We start from the raw sequence: 19,081 nt of genomic DNA, 5'->3' as shown, positions 1-19,081 counted from the left end.
GACCTATGTGTATCATCGAAGGTGTCAAGGAGGAAGTCCTCCTCCACTGGGTCGGTATGTAACTCCACCCCGTGGTAGTGTGCCGCCCTTTGTAGCAAGTGGTGAAAACCCAAGGAATCTTCAGGAGGGGATGGCCTAGATGGATAAAGGTCATCCTGTGGGACATCTTGGATGTCCGGATTGTTATAATCATCCCATGGGTCTGGGGATCCAGTAGGTGTGGGATCTTGTGGCGCATCTGCTGGATCAAAGTAAGGGTCCCCCAAATCGCCCGGGATAGGGGACAAGGTGGGGGAACGATGAGGTGGAGGGGGTGGAGGTGGAGAGGGTGGAGGAGGTAAAGGAGGAGGGGAAGGCACCCTGAAAGGAGAGGTGGCAATGTCCTTTCTCTTCGGAGGTGGAGGTGGAGCCGGCTTGTCCAAGTGTCTCTTTTTGGAAGACAATGTCAAGTGTCCGGTCTTTGGATCCTTGGTGAGGGTTTTCTGCAAAGGATCCGGCGTGAAAGCTCCTGTGACCCCGGTTGATCTGTCGGCGCCGACTGTTTCGGGGCCGGCGGCTTCTTAGGTTTGTCGAAACCGTGCTTCTTGGGAACCTCCGGTTTTTTGGTCGGTGTCGAAGGGGGTCTCGGCACGGGAGCGTCGGTGCCGAGAGTCTTATGATGTTTGGTCGGCACCGAAGCAGGTTTCGCACCGAAGACTTCGGTGTCGAGGTCGGTGTGGAGGTGGAGGCCGATTTTTTCTTCGGTGCTGAAGAGTGTGTGTCGGCGCCGGTAGCCGGCTGGCTCGAGCCCGAGCTTCCGGAAGGCTTAGAAAGCTTCTTCACCGGGCCCGGAGGTGGGGTGTCAGAAGCAGTGTCCTTGGTCTTACCCAGGCCCGAAGGCGAAGGTGTGACCGAAGCCTTTTTCAGGATCGGCGTGGGCAGGGGAGGGGGAGTTGTACTCACGACCCGCTGCGCCGGGGTGATGTCCTCCACATCTGAGTCGTCTGCCTCGGAAGCGCTGATGAGGTCGTCGTCCTCCTGTTCGATGTCCTGCTGTCCCGGAGCTTCGACGTCGTCCCCGAAGATGTCGACTGGAGCGGAGGTCGAGGAGTGCGCCATGTTGCGTCTAGCCCGTCGATCTCGAATCGTCTTTTTTGAGCGAAAAGACTTGCAGGCGGGACAGTCTCGGGCCTCGTGTTCTGGGCAGAGGCAGAGGTTGCACACCTCATGGAGATCGGTGTGGGGAAACTTGGACCCACATCGAGGGCACTTCTTGAAGGGAGTTCTTTCCATCAGCCGAGACCGGAGCCGGAATAGGCCCGAAGGCCGCCGTCGACGACCGGAATCGAAGAAGTGCCGAAGAGAAGATTAATAAGATGATTTATGTCGTTGAAGAAGCTCGATGAGCGAGGATTTATGCGTCGATCGGTGAACTAGGAAGTTCGAAACTGGAGCGCGAAGTTTTACATCCGAGCCCGATGACGGAAAAAAACAATCTGAGGATGGAGCCGAAGCCCATGCGCAATACTAACCAGAGGAGGAGTCACCGACCTCGTGACTCCCAAAGACTTTCCAAGAGGAAAAACAAACTGCAAACATCCGGGCCCAACACCAGATGGCGATCTATGCACAGTGTATAATCTGCAGCTCATATGCCTCGAACAGTGGTATAAGAACCACAACTCGAGTCAGGACGATGTCGAGAGGACATAGAAGTGCTGTGGATCCACAGAACCACCCAAGGTGAGTAGACAGGGACCCCACGGAGAGCGTGTGCAGTGTGTGAACACGACTGCGTGCTCCATGCAAGTCTATATGCAAGTCGCAGTTTGAATTTTAAAGATTAGGGACCCTTCCCAGTGGACCCTGAAGAGACCCAGTGGAAGACAGAAGGTTGGAGAGCCACCCCACCCTGGATACAGAAGTGCCCAAGTTACCTATCCCAGGGAAGCCGAGTGCATAGGTGTGAAGTGATGTAGGAAACCGCCGTCAAACCCAATGGAGGACTTCAGGAAAGTACCGCTGCTGGAAGAGGAGAAAGTGTCGGGAGAAATCCAAACATGGATTTGTGATGGAAAGTACCTGAAAGCAGAGGGGACAGAGTCTGGATCACTTGGGAGTGACCAGGGGCTCGGTAGACGAATGCCCACCGATATCGGGTGCTTCAGGATAGTTGATGGTGACCTTGATTCTGTAGCTGTGAGGCCCAGGCGAAGCTGAGGATGACCAGGAGTCAGATACGAGCTGTCCCACAAAAGATGTCGAGAGCTGAGGGGGTCGGTGTCCGGCTGGAGCACCAACAAGCCTTGGCAAATGCAACCCACGCAGGAAGTCAAGAAAGTGTATGGTTTGGACCAGCAAGGTCCAGGAGACTCACCACAAGCAGAGGAGTCAGAGCAGGCGCCAAGCAATTAGGGGAGCCCAAGGAAATCAAATATGACCCTCAATTGGACCCACAGGCTGGAGGCACAGGAGTCGCAAGAGGACCTTGAGCAGCTCACCAAAAGGAGCAGGCCACGGTGCCCACGAAGAGATGTGGCTGAAGATCTTGGTGGAAGAAGTTGCCGGAGGTTGGGGCTACGTGGAGCCCAATGCACTGTCACCAACAAGCATAAGCAATTTAAAATGTATGCGGTGCACAGGGGTTCAATTATTGCAGCCCTCACGAGGTATTCTGACCTCAAACTCGGTGACAGGGCAGCTCAAGCCTCGGGAGCTAGGGATAACCACCACATGTGTTGTTGAACCCTTCGGATTCCTCAGGAGCTTGGGATCAGCAGACCAGTTTGCAGGGTTGGGGTACCTACGAATGTAGGGGCGTGACTCCTCCACTCCAAGGGAGATAATCTTTACGTGTGTTGGGTGCTCCACAGGTCCTGAACGGATCGTGTATGGTGCACAGTCCCAGACGAGCCAGCAGACTGAAAGGGGGATGAAGTCAAGCCCAAACGAAGTCCAGCGAAGTCCATAGTGCGCAGACGGTCGAAGTGCAGTGGTTTCAGCTCTGAATCTTGTCCACGACGAATCTAAGGTCCTACAGCCAGGTAAGCCCTTAAAATACCCCAAGGAAAGGGTTGGGAAGATTCAGGGGACCCTCCCAGGGGAGGTTCTGGACAGGGGGGAGGTTACTCCCATGTCCTTTGTCCAGTTTCACGCCAGAGCGGGAGCCAATGGCTCCCAGGACTGGTTTGAACTGGACTATGTACAAGGACACCAAATGTGCCCCTCATGCAGACTTTCAGGCGCTGGCAAGCGCACCCACCCAGCCCTCATACACTAAATCCTGTCTGTGAGGTAGTCACAGCTCCTTGTGACAGGATGCCTATTGTCCTGCCTTCCTCTGCTCAAGGTTGGCGCAGCAGCAGGAGGGCAGAAATGTGTCTCTGGTCAGCAGCAGCCATTTTGGGCTGCCCGGAGCTAGAAGGCTGGTACCGGGAACACCGAGAGTCCCACGGAGGACTTTCCTGGTGGGTGGAATCATACCTCCCACATCGGTCACCGGTGTGGGGGTATGATTCCAACATGTTTGACACCAAACACAATAGGGTTTGTTGCAGCCGTTTTCGAGATAGTCATTGTTCAGTCACGTAATACCCCTCTACATTAGTATATGGCTGCTTCACTGACAACCCAGGAGAATGGACTCCATAGGCTGCAGGGGTGTACTGCTCATGCAGGGGCACCCTCTCACTTAGAACCAAGCACCCTACCTTCAGGATTGTAAAGGCCTACTATAGGGGTGACTTATTGGTTTTAAGTGCAGTGAACCATAGATATAGTAAACCTATATCTTAAGGCTGCAATGGCAGGCCTGTAGTTCTATTTTGAATGGTCTCTCATGGATGGTATAATACATGCTGCAGCCCATGGGAGACCTCTAGGTACCAATGCCCTGGTAACATGGGTACCATATACTAGAGACTGACAATGGTACCCCAGTATCCAATCTGGGGTGTACCTAAGTACATAACATAACAAATTAGGTAGAAAGCAGATAGACTGGGTCCTGATTAGCAGGATCCCAGTCAGACTACTCAAAAACAGCATCACATCAAGCAACAAGCATTTGCAATGCAATAGGTCTCGCATTAGGAAAGTTTGAGCTTTTGTATTGTAAATTGACTAATTTTTTATTTATGTGTTGGTATTGAAAACATTGAAATTACTAGCTTTCTCATGTACAATGTCAATAGTTTTAACTGTTGCAAATGTGACATCTATAGCATTTGTAATGCAATATGTGTTGTATTTACGTGACTTAGATGTATTGATATTACAAATAACAATAGCTTTTACATTTTGCAAATAATTAATACTTAAAAAAAAGTTAATGTCAATTATAATGGCAATCGTTTAAACTTTTGTTAATAACTCTTGTGAAGATTATGTTTAGTGTATTTAATTGCGCCTAAAATCCAAGAACAGAAGTTAAATATTATCATTTTTTGTGCCATTTGTAATAAAGCCTAAATATTGAGAGAACATATTAGAGCCAGATGTTGTTGAATGGTTGTACAGATTGATACTGTGGTGGTGCCGAGTGATGCTGTGGTGGTAATTGATGCTGTGGAAGCGCATAGTGATGTAGTGGTGCCCTTGAGTGATGTAGTGGTGCCCTTGAGTGATGTGGTGGTGCCCTTGAGTGATGTGGTGGTGCCCTTGAGTGATGTGGTGGTGCCCTTGAGTGATGTGGTGGTGCCCTTGAGTGATGTGGTGGTGCCCTTGAGTGATGTGGTGGTGCCCTTGAGTGATGTGGTGGTGCCCTTGAGTGATGCTGTGGTGGTGCTAAGTGATGCTGTGGTGGTGCTAAGTGATGCTGTGGTGGTGCTAAGTGATGCTGTGGTGGTGCTAAGTGATGCTGTGGTGGTGCTAAGTGATGCTGTGGTGATGCGATAGATAGATAGAGTGAGACAGACAGACAGACAGACAGACAGACAGACAGACAGACAGACAGACAGACAGACAGACAGACAGACAGACAGACAGACAGACAGACAGACAGATAGACAGATAGACAGATAGATAGATAGATAGATAGATAGATAGATAGATAGATAGATAGATAGATAGATAGATAGATAGATAGATAGATAGATAGATAGATAGATAGATAGATAGATAGATAGATAGATAGATAGTCAGATAGATAGTCAGATAGATAGTCAGATAGATAGTCAGATAGATAGTCAGATAGTCAGATAGTCAGATAGATAGTCAGATAGTCAGATAGTCAGATAGATAGTCAGATAGTCAGATAGTCAGATAGATAGTCAGATAGTCAGATAGATAGTCAGATAGTCAGATAGTCAGATAGATAGTCAGATAGTCAGATAGATAGTCAGATAGTCAGATAGATAGTCAGATAGTCAGATAGATAGTCAGATAGTCAGATAGATAGTCAGATAGTCAGATAGATAGTCAGATAGTCAGCTAGATAGTCAGATAGTCAGATAGTCAGATAGATAGATAGTCAGATAGATAGATAGTCAGATAGATAGATAGTCAGATAGATAGATAGTCAGATAGATAGATAGTCAGATAGATAGATAGTCAGATAGATAGATAGTCAGATAGATAGATAGTCAGATAGATAGATAGTCAGATAGATAGATAGTCAGATAGATAGATAGTCAGATAGTCAGATAGTCAGATAGATAGTCAGATAGTCAGATAGTCAGATAGATAGTCAGATAGTCAGATAGTCAGATAGATAGTCAGATAGTCAGATAGATAGTCAGATAGTCAGATAGTCAGATAGATAGTCAGATAGTCAGATAGATAGTCAGATAGTCAGATAGTCAGATAGATAGTCAGATAGTCAGATAGATAGTCAGATAGTCAGATAGATAGTCAGATAGTCAGATAGATAGTCAGATAGTCAGATAGATAGTCAGATAGTCAGATAGATAGTCAGATAGTCAGATAGTCAGATAGATAGATAGTCAGATAGATAGATAGTCAGATAGATAGATAGTCAGATAGATAGATAGTCAGATAGATAGATAGTCAGATAGATAGATAGTCAGATAGATAGATAGTCAGATAGATAGATAGTCAGATAGATAGATAGTCAGATAGATAGATAGTCAGATAGATAGATAGTCAGATAGATAGATAGTCAGATAGATAGATAGTCAGATAGTCAGATAGATAGTCAGATAGATAGATAGTCAGATAGATAGATAGTCAGATAGATAGATAGTCAGATAGTCAGATAGTCAGATAGTCAGATAGATAGTCAGATAGATAGATAGTCAGATAGTCAGATAGATAGTCAGATAGATAGATAGTCAGATAGTCAGATAGATAGTCAGATAGATAGTCAGATAGTCAGATAGATAGTCAGATAGTCAGATAGATAGTCAGATAGATAGTCAGATAGATAGTCAGATAGATAGATAGTCAGATAGATAGATGGTCAGATAGATAGATAGATAGTCAGATAGATAGATAGATAGTCAGATAGATAGATAGATAGATAGATAGTCAGATAGTCAGATAGATAGTCAGATAGATAGATGGTCAGATAGATAGATAGATAGTCAGATAGATAGATAGATAGTCAGATAGATAGATAGATAGATAGATAGTCAGATAGTCAGATAGATAGTCAGATAGATAGTCAGATAGATAGTCAGATAGATAGTCAGATAGATAGTCAGATAGATAGTCAGATAGATAGTCAGATAGTCAGATAGTCAGATAGTCAGATAGTCAGATAGTCAGATAGATAGATAGATAGATAGATAGATAGATAGATAGATAGATAGATAGATAGATAGATAGATAGATAGATAGATAGATAGATAGATAGATAGACAGACAGACAGACAGACAGACAGACAGACAGACAGACAGACAGACAGACAGACAGACAGACAGACAGACAGACAGACAGACAGACAGACAGACAGACAGACAGACAGACAGATAGATAGATAGATAGATACAGTGTAATTATGTAGAATATAATTATGTGGCACTGAGTGGTTTTGTGTGGAGTGTATGTTGATTTTAGTGGCGTGTAATTATGTGGCATTGAGTGTTATTTTGAGTGTATCTTGCATTGTTTGCATTGTAATTAATTGGCACTGATTGTTATTTGGAGTGCATGTGGCATTGAGTGTAGTGTAATTATGTGGTGTGTAATTATGTGGCGCTGAGTGGTATTTGAAGTGTATGTGGCATTGAGCGCTTTGTAATTATGTGGTGTGTAACTATGTGGCACTGATTGGTTTTTGGAGTGTCTGTTGTATTGAGTGCATTGTAGTTATGTGGCATGTAATTATGTGGCTCTGAGTGGCATTCGGAGTGTATGTTGCCTTGCCTTGTATTTCTATGGTTCCTTAAACCCTTAGAGGCAATTCTTTTATTTTAACTAAAAGGATGGTAGTTAAATGGTGTTTACGGCAGGATGGTCGTTAAATGGTGGCTACAGAGAAGCTGTGTGCTGAAAGGCAAAGAGAACACGGGCATGAAAGTGAAAGCGAGGATGAAAATGGAATAAGTGTGGCAGGATGGTCGTTAAATGGTGGCTACGGAGAAGCTGTGTGCTGAAAGGCAAAGAGAACACGGGCATGAAAGTGAAAGCGAGGATGAAAATGGAATGAGTGTGGCAGGATGTAAGTTAAATGGTGGTTACGGGGAAGCTGAGTGCTGAAAGGCAAAGAGAACACGGGCCAAAGATGGAAGAAAACACGAGATGCGAGAGGCATGTGTGTGTGGCAAACACTGGTGGGGCTCAGAGCATTCTGTTGCTGCCTTGATGCCTGTGTGTGTGAGCAGTGGGGCTGTGTGTGTGAAGTGCCTAAAGTTGCAAGAAAACATGGTTATTTAAATCCTTAGACGCAGAATTAATGGAGCTAATGTTATCGACCTTAGAAGGATGAAAAGGGAATGAGCGCGGTATATGTTAACTTTGTAAGCGCAGAAAGCGTGCAGGGTTGTTTGAGACTCAGATCTGGGCAAAGCTGCAAGAAAACATGGAGGGGGGTGGGCGGGCTGTGTGCTGAAAGGCAAAGAGAACACAGGCATGAAAGTGAAATCGATGGATGGCAATGCGTCCGTGAGACTAGCCCTGTGGTGGGGAAGGAACAGTTGTGAGAGGCGCCATGAGGAAACAATCTTTCGGCATGCTGTGCGGGGGCGGGGGAGCGCATTCCAGGCGGGGGAGCGGACCCTTTGAAGTATGATGCCGAGGCTGTGGCTACACGTGCACGCGCCAGTGGGCTGAAGCGCTTCCCCAAACGGATTGCATAGCGGCACGATGCACGTGATTGTGCGCGTGCTCGCCATGCAATCCACTTTTGGGAGCACTTTGAAATGCCCCTCTTACTAGAGTCTCGCATTGCGATTGCGTAAACGCAATAGCTAGGTGAGACCTAAAAAGTGGGGGTAACCATAAGAAGCAGATTCCTACATAAACCCTCTTCTAAACCCCGTTTTTTACTACTAAACTCTGTGCTAAATCACATTCATACTACTACTTTGTCTGCTTCAGCTAGTTTGCAACTAATGAGTGAAGTTTTCAATGGTAAAACCATAAAACGCGGTGAGCCCTCCTAACCACAATTTTCCCTGAAGCCCCTGCGCTGTCTTCAGAGATTTTCAGATTTCCAAATTGGGATTAATTTACTGTTCAGTTGTTTCTCAACCATAATGTAATACACATATCAAGATTGCCCTTCCAGAAAACGACATTTTAATAATGTTTTCTATTAAGCGAAGAATCTACCCACAGCTACTGACCAACACACTGGTTCAAATGATCCTGAACAAAACCTCAACCCCCAGAATGGCCTAAAGGCCCAGAACTTGGAAGCAGAGGTTCTGGTAACCTGGAACAACAGGTAAACTACCAGCCTCTTCTTTTCTGTTCAACATGTTTCAACCAGGTTCTAGAGTGGTGAACTGCCCTGTGAGCTGCATCTGTTGGGCCCAGGGGGCCTGCTGCCCGACTACTCCTAAGGCCTTGCTTTCAACATCCCAGTCAATAAAGCAAGTTCAGGAAAAGTGTGAACACAACTATCACACATCATGTACAAATCTCTAGTACAGGGCACGGACATGTGGTTGACTTTTCTGGGGGCCCAGTGGGACTTTCCAGTGAGCCGGTGTGCCAGAAAATCTTCTTGTGTGCCTGCAGACCTGACGCTGTCGAACCGTGGGACTTATTTATAGTTTGGTGGACTGGATACTCTGTCAAAAACTGACTGACAGACCGTCCACCATATTACAAGCTCCATGAGTTATAATGCACTTGTAATAAGGTCCGCCATGTTTCTGACGGAGTATCCCATCTGCCAAACTCTACCTTATGCCTTAGGGCCTGATTACGAGTCCGGCAGTCCGAGGACCACCAGACTCGCGGGGGTGCGGCGGTCCAGCCATCACTACTCCAGTGGTCCGACCACCGTATTACAACTTTTGCGGTTGGACCGGCATTGCACCGGCGCAACTGCCAGGGAACCGCGTTGCCTGGTGGTGGCATGGCGGTGTGAGGCCGCAGTATGCTTGGCAGAGCCGCTGCAGCACCACCAAGCATATAACAAGTTTCCTCACTGCTAGCAGTCTCATGGCAGTGTTCACGCCATGAAACGGCATTTGATGAGGAAACTATGGGTGCCCTACAGGGCCCTCTGGTGCCTCATGCTATGATGATGCATGCAGACCCCCTGTGTGCATGCATGCCCAGTTCCTGCACGGCATAGACTTAACAGTCCATGCCGTGCAGGAACTTGCTTTGGCGTTCTCATTGCAGAGCCTTTTTCAAAGGCACCGCCGAGGGAATGCCAATGGACTGGCCGTCAGACCAGGAGAAAACTCTTAATCTGGCAGGCAGCCAGTGGGCAACTTTGGCAATGCAGGAGCGGGGCAGTGGCGTGCCGCCCTGCTCCCACACTGTCGAAGATGTAATCAGCCCCGTTGTTTTAATTGACATGGCTAGCTTCTTAGAGGCGATATAATGAAGACCTGTGTGAATTTGTGGCGTGGGTTGCAGTGTTTGCTGTGGACCCCAATCTTTCTTTGAAAGTCTCTAGAGCCTGTTTCAGAGTTTAGCGAGTGGGCTGTCCGCCCGCCATGTTGGTGGATTAACATCATTAACCTAGACACCGGTTTCTCCAAAGAGTGGCTGTCTGTCATGGGAGGAGCCACTCGGGGGCAGAAATACTCTGCTGGGAATTCACCAATGTCTGGCGCCGCCAGCAGAATTTCCACCAGGAACTGTGGGCACTGAAAATGCACCCCCAAAGCGAGTGCCCACATAGAGCGTCATTATCCGGTAATCGTGAGTAATGCCACCTCCTTCTGATGTGGTAATGCTGTGGTATTGTTAAGTGGGGGGTGTGGGGTGGGAGGCGGAGGGAGGATATAGGGTACTTGCTTGCCACCTCTTATCCTTTCTCCTAATGTGCTGGTGGGGCATCGTGCTTTACTTTCACTGAAAGTCTGCCCATATTTCCATGTCGGGTTTTCATGGAGTCCGCTCTCCCTGCCATGGAGTGGATTGGGTACCCTAAAGTGAGTGGCTGAATGGCTGCTGTGTCAGGAGCAGTCAACTGCAGAATCCTGGAGCCTATGGTGGTTCTGAAGGAATTCCCACCCTCTTCCCTCTCGTGTCCGGCATAGGGGGAGCCGGCAAAGGCAATTTATATTGTATTGTATTGCAGCATTTATATAGCGCTTACTACCCCTATTAGGGGCATAGGGGTACTGAAGTGCATGATTGACTACATGGGTAGCACGGTACACCACGAAGGGTGGGTGGTAGGAAGATGAAGCCTTTGTTTTGATCCTATGTGTGAAGTGTTTCCATGTCATGTGTGAAGGCCACAGAGGTGCCGTTATCCTGTTACATGGGATGCAGCGTGTTACAGTGCGGTGGGTGATGCAGTGTGAGACACAGATGTGCAGTTTTATGGTTTCCAGAATGCTGGTCGCGTTGAATAGTTCTGCAGGTCCCTGTATGGTATTTCTGATTTATGCTATAGTCTGTTTACCTAGTTCCTGCCCTGCTTGTCCACTCTGAGATTTTGTCCATAGCTGTGGTCCTCAGGTGGCATGGTTTGAGGCAGAGGGAAGTGGGGAGATCTGCTGGGGTGGTCATTTTTATTATCACCCTATATCTGAGTGTCTTTGTGAGGTGTAAGTGGTCAGAGTTTATAGATTTTTGGGACCAGCGGTTCTCCGAATTATCTGGCAATTTGTGACAGATCTTCAGTTATGCCATGCCTGTTCATGTGGTGAATGGTGATGTTTGAGGATTCTACATTAGAAGAACCATGTAATCCGGCATTTAAATTGTTGAATTTTAAGACACTTGCTTTCTAGTCCCGGCTCCCCTGCTTAACCAAGCGGTGTGATCCTGAAAGAACCCGCGTTTCCCCTCAGCCCAGACCCAAGGTTCCTCCGGTGTTGTGTGCTCGTGTGCACTCTCTCATTTACTCCTGTTTCCTGGAGTGCATTTCTCCGGCGCTCCGCACTCCCTGCCACGGCCCCTCCCCGGGGAATGCGTGTTCCCATGAGGTGAGCAGTCTTGTGAGGTGTCACGAGCTGCCCGCCCGCCTTGCTGCCGCTTGATGCCCTGGTGCAGTGCCCAGCCAGCTCGCAGGAATGCAGAGCACGGAATTCCGCGGTTTTTGTGCATCTGTGAACACAGACACATTTACTAGCCAGAGCTTATCACACGCTGCTGGGGCACGTGCTGGCGTCGTGGAGGCGGGGTGCCAACCGATGGGCCTCGTTGAGCTGTGAGGGTACCGACGGGTGCCACGGGCCTACCTGTGAGGGTAGCACAGAACTCTACCTGGCCACGTGCTGGCGTCGTGGAGGCAGGGTGCCAACGGATGGGCCTCGCTGAGCTGTGAGGGTACCGACGGATGCCACGGGCCACCCTGTGCGTACTGCTGTGAGAGCGACACAGAGCCCTCCCCGGCCACGTGCTGACGTTGTGCATTGAGTCTGGGTGTCCATGGATGGGCCTCGCTGTGAGGGTGCCTTCACCATGAGGGACCAACTGATGGGCCTGGCTGTGAAGGACCAACGGAGGGGCCTGGCTGTGAGGGTCCAACGGAGGGGCCTGGCTGTGAAGGACCAACGGAGGGGCCTTGCTGTGAGGGTCCAACGGAGGGGCCTGGCAGTGAGGGTCCAACGGAGGGGCCTGGCTGTGAGGGTCCAATGGAGGGGCCTGGCTGTGAGGGTCCATCGGATGGGCCTGGCTGTGAGGGTCCAACGGAGGGACCTGGCAGTGAGGGTCCAACAGAGGGGCCTGGCTGTGAAGGACCAACGGAGGGGCCTTGCTGTGAGGGTCCAACGGAGGGGCCTAGCAGTGAGGGTCCAATGGAGGGGACTGGCAATGAGGGTCCAACGGAGGGGCCTGGCTGTGAGGATCCAACGGAGGGGCCTGGCTGTGAGGATGCCAACAGAGGGGCCTGGCAGTGAGGGTCCAACGGAGGGGCCTGGCTGTGAGGACGCCAACGGAGGGACCTGGCAGTGAGGGTCCAACAGAGGGGCCTGGCTGTGAGGGACCAACGGAGGGACCTGGCAGTGAGGGTCCAACGGAGGGGCCTGGCTGTGAGGGTCCAACGGAGGGGCCTGGCTGTGAGGACGCCAACGGAGGGGCCTGGCTGTGAGGGTCCAACAGAGGGGCCTGGCTGAGAGGGTCCATCGGATGGGCCTGGCAGTGAGGGTCCAATGGAGGGGCCTGGCTGTGAGGGTCCAACGGAGGGGCCTGGCTGTGAGGACGCCAACGGAGGGGCCTGGCTGTGAGGATGCCAACGGAGGGGCCTGGCTGCGAGGGTCCAACGGAGGGGCCTGGCAGTGAGGGTCCAACGGAGGGGCCTGGCTGTGATGGTGCGAAAGGATGGGCCTTGCTGTGAGAGTAGCTGTATGGAACTGGAGTACTATTTGTGATGGTAACACTGATGTCCCATAACATTTGGGATGGATGCAGCACGAGGCTGGGATTGCACAGCACCTGGTGCACGCGCATTCAAACTCTTTCTGAAGAGGGTGGTGCCAGGGTGCCTGTTTAGAGGGTATATGTAGGCTTCGGGTGGGTTGCCCCAAATAACAAGCATTGAAAATGCAATAGGACTCACCTTTCATTAAGTTAAAGTCATTTGCTTTGCTATACAATACGATTAGCAAAGCAAATGGCTTTAACTTAATCAAAGGCGAGACCTATTGCATTTTCAATGCTTGTTTAGCTATCTGGTTGGAAACAAGTGCCCAGGCCTATTTGTCCCAGTCTAACACTGGCCCGGGGGGCCATTTCCTTCCTTGCACTAAAGCCCGTAACATACTGGCCACATTACTATTTGCCTAACCTGCAGTTAGCTTTGCAGTACTCCCATCCACCAGGCTTACATTTGGGTCTGGTCATTCTTTTTCGAGATAGACTACTTAATTTGCAAAAGAATAAGTGCCGATGCCCAAAGTTCTGGAGGTGCCCAAAATTTCACTCATAAACCTTTGGCTGTCTGTACTGAATGATGGCACCAAATGCAGTAGCAGCTGGTGTCAGGGCAGAGTGGCGGGCGTGCGGGGGCAAAGGGGACGGAAGACGAGAAAAAAAAAAACATACCTGCTGCCCGCCACATTGCCACTCCTCTCTGGCTCCACTGCAGCACAGGCTCCCATACTCCCCTGCGGCCAATCCAGACGCTGCTCTCATGCTGCTGCTGCTCTCGTGCTGCTGCCAGGATGAAAGCAGTGGCAGGATTGGCTTGAGCGCCCTGGATTTGCGCTCCCAGACTCCCCTGCGGCCAATCCAGATGCTGCTCTCGTGCTGCTTCCAGGGTGAAAGCAGTGGCAGGATTGGCTTGAGCGCCCTGGATTTGCGCTCCCATACTCCCCTGCGGCCAATCCAGATGCTGCTCTCATGCTGCTGCTGCTCTCGTGCTGCTGCCAGGATGAAAGCAGTGGCAGGATTGGCTCGAGCGCCCTGGATTTGCGCTCCCATACTCCCCTGCGGCCAATCCAGATGCTGCTCTCATGCTGCTGCTGCTCTCGTGCTGCTGCCAGGATGAAAGCAGTGGCAGGGTTGGCTTGAGCGCCCTGGATTTGCGCTCCCAGACTCCCCTGCGGCCAATCAAGATGCTGCTCCCATGCTGCTGCTGTTCTCGTGCTGCTGCCAGGATGAAAGCAGTGGCAGGGTTGGCTTGAGCGCCCTGGATTTGCGCTCCCAGAGACACTGAGAGCCTGTGCCTGCTGTCTCCTTCCCGTGAGACATCTCAGTGCGCATGTCAGTTTGGCCATCCTAAGACAGCCAGCCAAACCCACATGCACATTGACAGCAGTGCCCACCACTCCCCCTTCGTGACTGCCCTCGCGATGGTCCCGCCCCCAAGACTTGGTCTTTAGAACTTGAATAATAAAACGATAACCTATTTTTTATTGTTTTATTTTTCAAGTTTTGAGGCTGCTGGCGTGGGGGGGGGGGTACTCCGTCATAGCGAAAGAGCCACTGCTGACCAAATGCTAGTCTTGATTCAAGCTCATGCCTCTTTCATCCACAACCAGATATTCCCAGCTACTAGCACTGGAGATCCTAACTAGAAGCCACTATAGCGGCAGGATCGCCCTTCCTGACATCAGACTTTATTACTGAGCGGGAACACTTATGAATATCAATGACTGGATATGAAACAGCCTTCAGACTGGAATGATAGATGCTGGTCCAGCCGACATTTCTTCATTAATTGTATGGCGGCAAAAGGAAAACACAACTTCTACTAGCCACAATGGTGGCACTGATGGCTTTGGAAAAAGCCACAAGATGCCTCAATTGGACAAACAAAATTACAAAGAAACATCCCTTCAGGAAGGTAAAATACTCATGGATGTCACTAAATAGAAGATCTTTAAGGAATGGGATAGTATAAGAATATCAAAAGTCAGCATCTCCTAAAGGAGGTCGTTGGGAATGCGGGACAGTCCTCAGGGCAGGCAGGAAGCAAGGTGGATACGCATGAGGTGCTGCTCCTAACAGCCAATAGAATCAGTGCTTGGAATGGAAAAATAAAAGTGCGGATAGCAGAGCACCTGCTTGTTTCTGAGAAGTGCTGGTACTCTCCAATAAAATGTATTACGTGTCTCTTGAGATGTGCTGGTATTCTCCCCCTTAAAATAAAAAAGTGCCGGTACTCAGTACCGGACAGTACCGGCCCATTTAAAGCACTGAATAGAATGAGGTGAGGGATAAATGCTGCACTGAGTGCAGCCACAGCATGCTCTTTGTGTAACTTAAAGCATCAGTAATAATATGTTTTGCACACAGCCCTGCGAGACTTAAAAATGATAAATCCGTTTCTTAAGCAGGAGACCTCAATGTCGTCCACACACCAAAATAATCATCGAAATGTACACACTAATTCTGCTTACCTCTTTTCAGCCATTTTTTACAGTTCCTCAAAGTACTTTAGAACTGGAGTCTCTCTTTGAAGCCAGGGATTTCACCTGCTCCTCTGCTGTGCCGGGAGGCGTATGGCCTGCGGGCTTTATACAGAAAAATAACTGAATTCCTTGGCGCTCTTCCACCATAGCCCCTCCGCCCACACACCCTTCTCAACCTCAGACCTAATGGGGATTTTACCTTTGAAATCCTCGAAGGGTGCTGGTGCTGCTGTGAGGCATGGGGGCAGCATAGGGGGAGTGCGCGGGCCTCACTCAGCTACACTTGGACCTGGTCTGCGCTCCTACATTCATTCCACAAGCAGCGGAAGAAAGGTGGCGGAGGAAAGAGGGGTGTGGGATTCCGGGCGCATAGAGGGGTGTGGTGACGGCGAGAGAAGGGGTGAACACGGGGCACCGGCATAGAGCGTCTGAAAACAACCTTAATTATACCGAACACAGCAATAGCCCCGTGGGGGTTCTTCTTGACCCTAAACGAGAGGGGTCAAGAACGCTTGGTTTCTCCTGGGTAGCATTAATTCTGAATGTTGAATATTTTTTTATCATGAAAAGGGCATATAGATAAAGTCGTTTGACAATGCATCCAAGCAATTAGTTCGCTGCAGTTTACTCTCAGACAAGACGCATTCTATCTAATTTTTCTCACACTACTCAGTAAAAACACAAAACACAGAGATGCGCAAGGGTGGGCAACCCCTATCTGCGACAGCTTACTAAGTTCACACTCTACTGCAGAAAGCTGTGTGAAACCTGTAGGTCGCAGTTATCTAATACTTCTGAGAAATATCGGGTCTGGACAAACGTGAGAAACCCCATGTGCCTAAGAAAGCACACCGAAGATACTTGCTGTAAATACTGACGTCCAGTGAGAAATTCACTTCTGACGCCCGAGTTCAGTTCAGCAGTGGCGTAATGTAAAAATAATTGCCTCCACCCCTCTCAGAATGTGAAAAAGGGGTTCGCCAGGTCTTACACATATGTTTAGGTCTCGGGCAGAATCGAGTCCCTCTGAAGGGTTTGGGGCCCCTTGAAAGGGTTGGGGGACGCCTGCGCCTCAGTGGCTGCAGGAGGCCTTGTTACGCCCCTCGTGACACAGGCAGGCCTCAGGCCTTGACAAAGCCAGATTTTGAATAAGGCCACCGCAGATACATTTTCATACCATTCCAAATTTGAATCATTTAGAAAGACAGAGACATTCTCAAAATCTTACGGGAATCTGGCTCTGAGGGCCCGCGTTGGGCTACTTTCTATAACTGTGACGAAATCTGAACCTAAACCAACAAGCGCTCACCATGTTGTTTTTGTTCGCATTTTTGTGCCGTCCCACTTGGACGGACTCGCTTGCTAAAAGGTTTCTTATCTTTATGGGGCCATGTGTTTGGACCCATAAAGATAAGAAACCTTTTGCGACGCAAGGAAGGCAGACGAGCCCGTCCAAATGGGACGGCTCAAAAAGCAGAGCAAATACGTCATGAAAAGCTCTGTTCCAATGGCTGGCCACTGTTTACCATAAACGGTGACGCCAGCCAATGGAAAAGAGGGGCGGGGCTTAAAGCCTTTTACCGAAAAGACTTAAAAACGTTAAATCTCGCCAGCGAGACTGCGCAGGTGCGCAGCCAACGCTAGCGAGACCTAAAAATGGCCCACTTGGTATCAGCTAATTCTCAATATGTGGCAAACCAAAGAATCAACACAAACAGCAGTGCTCCATGTGACAGCAGCAGTGCCTCCAGGATGCTGACATGGAACATTACCTGTCAGTCCTCTCATATTCACTCACTCATCCATCTATGCATTCCTTGCAGTGAGTTACACATTCACTCCAGAGAGCTGTCTATAACGTGAATAAGGCTCCTGACTTAACTGCACATGTTCTGTGAGTGATGAAATGTGTACTTGTTTGCCCTGCTGAGCGTGTTCTTGTCAGGACCCCTAATGTGAGTCCCAAAGCGAAGCGCAAGGAACTTGGTTCAATAGGCGTTTCAGTTTCAAATGGGCTTCAATGGTCGAGTTTGTGCCATGCCCGCAATTCTAAGATGGCCGCTCAGGTGCTGGGGTCTGCGGTCTAGTTGTTTACAAATCCAGAGAGACGATGTGACGCGCGCACGCCTGAAGTAATGCGCACTTCACCCAGACATTTCCTCAGAGAAGACGTGTTCGAGTGTGTTCCCAGTTCTGAAGTAAATATTTGAGTAAGAAGCTTTCCAGAGTAACGCTTGAGAGTAGTTCCGAGTCAAGAAACCGAAACTTACCGAAGAGGTCAGAAAAGCCGCTAGAGTCCGTAGTGGGCTATTAACCGGGAGTCGTGTATGGAGTCACCTCGTCTCTACAGGGAAAAAAACGAGTGAAGACTTCAGCCGCACCTGAAAAGAAAACCGAAGAAAGCTAAGTGAATTACTGATAGTTTATTCGTTCACATTAAAATGTAAGCAGTGTTTGGTGACGCAATAAGTATAACACTTACCAAGGTCAGCAGAGATCAGCATACAGAGTCCTGTAACAGAAAATGAAGAACATTATAGGATTTACTGAGAAAAGGTTCCTAAGGAAAAATTAATTGACAAAACCATCAGTTAACTAGGAAAGTAAGGAGAAAGACTTACCAGAGTTATAGCACCTCCGCAGTATCCTAAGGAGAGGAAGCAAACAGGAAAAGTTAAAAGCACAAAAGGCTTAATTTAGAAGAAGACAGTTTTTAGAATAGCAAGAGGCAAGAAAAGAAAGAAGAGAAATCACGAGAAGAAAGAGAAGGCCACACACAGAAACATTAATGGTAGGTTTAAAAGAGAAAGAGTTAGAAGATGTTTAAAAACAGAGAATAAATAGGTATAATAAAAGATATATGTTTTACAGATAATTAGTGACATCAATAACAAGAAAGAAGAAAAGACAGAGTTGAACAGGAAGAGAGGCACAGAGTTCAGGATTCTGGGTAGGTAGAAAAATCATAAGAGAAGAGAAGAAAAGAGACAGAATAGAGTAGAGAAGGAACAACAGAACATTTGTATCTGCACCAAGACCCAGCGACCAGCGATATTCCTCCTAGGGGGGCAGCTGACTGGGGCATTCCTGCAAGGTGTCTCCCTCGCTGGCGGACCATTTCACCTGCAGCCGTGAGTGGAGACTACGAATCCCAGCAGCCCCTGCTCCTCCCCCGACGGCACTTCCGCCGCCAGCGCGCCCGGAGGCGCTAGAAAAACGACAGCTTCCTCGGCGGAGCGGGTGGAACAACAGAACATTTGTATCTGCACCAAGACCCAGCGACCAGCGATATTCCTCCTAGGGGGGCAGCTGACCGGGGCATTCCTGCAAGGTGTCTCCCTCGCTGGCGGACCATTTCACCTGCAGCCGCGAGTGGAGACTACGAATCCCAGCAGCCCCTGCTCCTCCCCCGACGGCACTTCCGCCGCCAGTGCGCCCGGAGGCGCTAGAAAAACGACAGCTTCCTCCGCTCCGCGGGACGCGCGCGGGCGACGCCGGGCTGAGCCCGGGCAGAGGGCGGGCCGTCTGTGGCCGTCAGGGGCCGGAAGAGGCCGGGCAGGGCCACCCCCTTTATTCGCTGCGATACGGACACTGTAATAAGGTACTGTGACAATTGTAAACGTTGGGACTTTGGTATCCCGTCGGACATTGTGGATTGTGACAGTCCGGGACAGGAGGGGGCCGTGGTCTTCTCCTTACGTGTAGA

The 19,081-nt window shown here is 49.2% G+C and overlaps 1 long non-coding RNA gene across 1 annotated transcript in view; it reads right to left on the bottom strand.

Annotated features, from left to right (window-relative positions):
- Positions 1-19,081, bottom strand: part of LOC146797328 (uncharacterized) — a 99,568-nt gene that overhangs the window by 69,871 nt on the left and 10,616 nt on the right. Inside the window, exons 4-6 of the long non-coding RNA XR_014968471.1 lie at positions 17,997-18,022; positions 17,858-17,887; positions 17,646-17,756 (exon numbers count right to left, since the gene is read on the bottom strand). This is a non-coding gene — a long non-coding RNA (uncharacterized LOC146797328). The remainder of the gene's footprint in view (positions 1-17,645; positions 17,757-17,857; positions 17,888-17,996; positions 18,023-19,081) is intronic.

This window comes from Triturus cristatus, chromosome 9, assembly GCF_964204655.1.
Source record: "Triturus cristatus chromosome 9, aTriCri1.1, whole genome shotgun sequence".
Taxonomy (NCBI): domain Eukaryota; kingdom Metazoa; phylum Chordata; class Amphibia; order Caudata; family Salamandridae; genus Triturus; species Triturus cristatus.
This window is presented reverse-complemented; position numbering and strand designations above follow the sequence as displayed.